General features: G+C 32.7%; 1 non-coding gene across 1 annotated transcript; it reads right to left on the bottom strand.

Moving 5' to 3' along the window:
* Positions 1–4586: 4586 nt before the first annotated feature.
* LOC127743096 (small nucleolar RNA R71) lies at positions 4587–4694 on the bottom strand. The gene has a single exon (XR_008004396.1). It is a non-coding gene; the product is annotated as a small nucleolar RNA R71 (small nucleolar RNA).
* Between the last annotated feature and the right edge of the window lie 770 nt (positions 4695–5464).

Genomic DNA, 5464 nt, shown 5'->3' with positions numbered 1-5464 from the left:
CTAAATTAAAAAAATAGAATAAAGTCCAGCAATATCAAGTAAACAAAAAATCAGTAACTTTATTATTTTTCTTAATTTTCAAACTAAAAAATAAATTTTTTATAATAGTAGAAAAGTAAAAAATTCCAAAAATATCCAAAAAATAAAAAAATTTAAAATTTTAACTTTTTTAAATTAATTTATTCTTAATTTGTTAACAAGTGGAGGAAAAAAAGACAACGGTAGGGTGTAAGCATTATCCAGCGAATAAAAAAATAAAAAAATATTTTAAAAAAATTTAAAAGTTTCAAAAACTAAATTTTTTAATTTTGGATTTTTAAATATTATGATTAAATTTTTTTATTTAAACTAGGAAAATAAAATAAAGTAAGCAATATCTAGTAAACAACAGATCTATAAATTTATTTTTTTTTAATTTTTAAACTAAAAAAATATTTTTTTTTTCTAGTAGTAAAAAATAAAAAATTCCAATAATATCCAAAAAATAAAAAATTGAAAATTTAATATTTTTTAATTACTTTATTCTTAAATTTTGAACAAGTGCAGCGGAAAAAAAGTCAACTGTCCGGGTGTAGCATTATTCGGTGAATCAAAAAAATACTTTTAAAAATAAAAATTTGAAAAAAAAATTTTTATTTTTGAATTTTTAAATTATAAGAATAAGCTTTTTTATTTAAATTAGAAAAATAAAATAAAGTCTAACAATATCCAGTAAGCAACAGATATGTAAATTTATTATTAATCTTTAATTTAAAATTTTTTTTTCTAATAGTTGAAAAGTAAAAAATTCCAACAATATCTAAAAAATAAAAAAATTGAAAATTTTTAGATTTTTAAAATTAATTTAGTCAACTGTCGGGTGTCGCATTATCCGGTAAATTTATGGAGTTGTTTGACAATTCATATTACTTGGAATGCTTGTATGTTCCAAATTCATTATTCCCCTATCATATTAAACATGCATACTAAGTGTTTGTGAAAAAGCCCATATGGCATTGTGTATTCTTCATTATTCTATCCTTCTACTCTAATGCCTGTTTTTCACAAAACCCTTTCCAATATTTTATTAATTAAATATAATTGTGAATATAAATGTTATTGTTAGTTTCTCACGACTAATAATATAGTAAGGCTTTTAATGCTTGATTTATGCTACTCATGCCTTTGCCAGCATGCCAATAAAATATCTTGCATTTAATTGCCTCAATTTATCATGCTATGTTTCCACTGATGTCCTAATTTCATGGAATCACAACCATGTGTTAACGACATTCTTCTTTATTTTGGCATGATTATTACTCATAATGCCCTCTCCCTTGCTCTATACCTTTGACTTCATGCTCCTTTCTCTTCTCCCTTTTTAGGATGGCCACCAGGAAGGGTAAAAAGAAACACTCTACAACGAGCACCGGCTGAGGAACCACAACCCCCGCCCACCTGCACATCTTTGCATGCACCGAGGACGGTGCAATCTTTAAGTGTGGGGAGGTCGATACCGATCTCCACGGGTTAGTTAGTCCTTTCTCAACACCAATTTTTTGTTTTTCATTGTTGCATTTGCATGTTTGATTTTGTGCATATATTACCATTACTTGGTTGAAGTAATATTTTCTTTTTCAAGAAACTTTTATAGTATTTCACTAATTTAAATTAAAAACTTTTTGAAAAACTTGTTTGAAGAAATATTATTTTGGAACATGATTTAGAGCTCGAACACACAAAACCAGTAAGATTTTGAGCCTACTTGATTGGTTGCATTTTGCCAACCAATATTTTATTTTTGGTGTGTGTTTTTCTTTCTAAAATTGTGATCTTTGTCTTGCTTCATTCTATATTTCCATTATTTGATGTATGCATGCACTTATATGATTGAGGCCTTGTTTCACTGAGCTTACATACCCATATGGCCTTACCTTCTATTATCCTTTGCAAACCAATGTTGAGCCTATCTTACCCCTTGTTCTTTACTTTAGCTCATCACTAACTCTAAGCGAAAAACAATAATGTCCTTAATTTGAATCCTTGATTAGCTTAGACTAGTGAGAGTGCTCATGAATTAAGTGTGGGGAAAGTGAGTTTGGAAACATTTGGTTTGGGAATTGAGTATGTTAGACTTTGTGTGAAAATGTGAAAAATGTTAAGAACATGTTTATGCATTCAATACCTTAATCATATGCATTGAAAAAAAAAACTTATTAAGAAAAGACTCAAATAAAAAAAAGAAAAAAAAAGAGTAGAAAAATAAAAAGGGGACAAAAATGCCCCAAAGTAAATGGTCATAGCAATGCACATGTACTGTACTCAAAACTTGGAATGCATAAATATGTAGCAAATGCAGTTAATGGGTAGTTATTGATTTTATATTATGATTACATGGATTGTCCTATGTTAGGTGGAAAGTTTAAGTTAATTAAGGATTCAGATTTTAGTCTACTTGGCCAAATACAATCCTACCTTGACCCTAATCCCATTACAACCCTTAAAAGACCTCTTGATTTGTGTATTGGTGCATTAAATTTTTTGTTGATTGTTAGATGAAAAGCAAGCTATAGAAAGCAAGATTAGTAGAGAATTGAGAGAATTGACCCTAGACACTTGAGAGTTAGAATGATATACACTACCAGTAAAGGTTCAGTGCTTAATTCTATGTTCCCTGCTTTCATGAGCTATCTTCTTCTTGCAAGTTATTTGTATTGTATTTTGTGATTTGAATTAGTGAAATCCAGTTCATATCTGTTCTTGAAAGATTTATTTACTTTTTCACCAAGTAGATAGAATCATTTTAGCATGTAGTTGCATTCACATTCATAGGTTGCATTGCATGAGTCCTGCTTTTTCCTACTCATTTATTTTGTCTCCTTGAGCTTAGCATGAGGACATGCTAATGATTAAGTGTGGGGAGGTTGATAAACCACTATTTTATGGTTTATATTGTATTTAATTGAATGGTTTTATCAAGCTTTTCACCCACTTTTTCATATGATTTGCATGATTTTACAATTCCTTCCTAGTTTAGTTCTATGATTGAAAACATGCTTCTTTGGTCTTAATTTAGCTAATATTAATCCTCTCTTATTACCATTCGATGCCTTGATTTGTGTGTTAAGTGTTTCAGGCTTCATAGGACAGGAATGACTTAGAGAATGAAGAGGAAGCATGCAAAAATGGAAGGAACACAAGGAATTGAGGAGATGACCAGCGAGAAGTCACGCGGTCGCATGGCTCACGCGACCGCGCGAAATGGAAGAAATCAGAGTGACGCATTCGCGTGCCTGACGCGACCGCGCAGACTGGGAGCTGCACGAACGATGCGAATGCGTGGACGACGCGCACGCGTGGTACGAAAAACGCTGAGTAACGCGATCACGTGGACGAGGCGGCCGCGTGACGTGCGTGATCTGCAGAATTACAAAAGTCACTGGCAGAGATTCTGGGCCGCATTTCAACCCAGTTTTCGGCCCAGAAACACAGATTAAAGTCAGGGAACATGCAGAGACTCAAATCATCACTTTAGATCAGATCATAATTCACTTTTCATAATTTATATGTAGTTTTTAGAGAGAGAGGTTCTCTCCTCTTTCTTAGGATTTAGGATTAGGATTCCTCTTAAAGGATTTAGGATTTCGACTTTTCATCAGGTTCAATATTCCTTTTACTTTATATTTCTCTTTTACTTCCAGATACTTTAATGCTTGTATTACTTATGTTGCCTATTTGGCTTATGAACTTTTCCATGTTGGGATTGATTTTCTTAATTAATATAATTTGAGGTATTTCAGACTCATGATTGTTTTTCCTTATTTTTAATTTAGATTATTTGCTATTGGCTTTGGTTGATTAATTGGTAACTCTTGAGTTATCAAACTCATCGTGATTGATAATTATTATTCTTGCTGATTAATTTAGATTCCTATAACTTTAGTCTTTCCTTAAGGAGTTGACTAGGACTTTAGGTATTAAATTAATTTGTCCACTTAACTGACCTTCATAGTTAGAGGTTGACTTAGTGGTAGCAGAAATATAATTCTCATCACCATTGATAAGGATAACTAGGATAGGACTTCCAGTTTTCATACCTTGCCAAGAGTTTTATTAGCTATTGATTTATTAATTCCTGCAATTTATTTCTCTCATTCAAAACCCTTTTCAAACCCAAACACTATTTTCCATAACCAATAATAATTTATACTTCCCTGCAATTCCTTGAGAAGACGACCTGAGGTTTGAATACTTCGGTTTATAAATTTTATTGGGTTTGTTACTGGTGACAGCCAAACATTTGTAAGAAAGGCTGACTGCTTAGTTTAGAAACTATACTTGCAACGAGAATTTATTATAACTTCTAAACCATCAATCTTTAGTTCTTCAAAGATCCTTATCAGTTCTTGGCTGAATTTTTGCAAATCTGTGACACTATTAAGACCAATGGAGTTGATCCCGAGATCTACAGACTTATGATTTTCCCTTTTGCTGTAAGAGATAGAGCTAGTATATGGTTGAACTCACAACCTAGATACAGCCTGAACTCTTGGGAAAAGCTGGTCAATGCCTTCTTAGCTAAATTCTTTTAACCTCAAAAGATGAGTAAGCTTAGAGTGGAAGTTCAAACCTTCAAATAGAAGGAAGGTGAATCCCTCTATGAAGCTTGGGAAAGATACAAGCAATTGATCAGAAGGTGTCCTTCTAACATGCTTTCAGAATGGAGCATCATAGGTATCTTCTATGATGGTCTGTCTGAGTTATCCAAGATGTCATTGGACCATTCTGTAGGTGGTTCTATTCATCTGAAGAAAATGCCTGCAGAAGCCCAGGAACTCATTAAAATCGTTGCAAATAACCAGTTCATGTACACTTCTGAAAGAAATCCTGTGAACAATGGGATAACTCAGAAGAAAGGAGTTCTTGAGATTGATACACTGAATACCATATTGGCTCAGAATAAATTATTGACTCAGCAAATCAATATGATTTCTTAAAATCTGACTGGATTGCAAGCTGCATCCAGCAGTAATAAAGAAGCATCTTCTGAAGAAGAAGCTTATGATCCTGACAACCCTGCAATGGAAGAGGTGAATTACATAGGAGAACCCTATGGAAACACCTATAATCCTTCATGGAGAAATCATCCAAATCTCTCATAGAAGGACCAACAGAAGCCTCAACAAGGCTTCAACAACAATAATGGTGGAAGAAATAGGTTTAGCAATAGCAAGCCTTTTCTATCATCTTCTCAGTAACAGACAGAGAACTCTGAGCAGAGTTATTCTGTCTTAGCAACCATAGTCTTTGATCTATGTAAGACCACACTAAGTTTCATAAATGAAACAAGATCCTCCATTAAAAATTTGGAGGCACAAGTGGGTCAGCTGAGTAAAAAGGTTACTGAAACTCCTCCTAGCACTCTCCCAAGCAATACAAAAGAAAATCCCAAGAGAGAGTGCAAGGCCATAACCATGACCAACAT

Source organism: Arachis duranensis, chromosome 1 (assembly GCF_000817695.3).
Source record: "Arachis duranensis cultivar V14167 chromosome 1, aradu.V14167.gnm2.J7QH, whole genome shotgun sequence".
Lineage (NCBI taxonomy): Eukaryota > Viridiplantae > Streptophyta > Magnoliopsida > Fabales > Fabaceae > Arachis > Arachis duranensis.
Note: the sequence above shows the minus strand (reverse complement) of the source record. Positions and strands in the feature narration are given on the sequence as shown.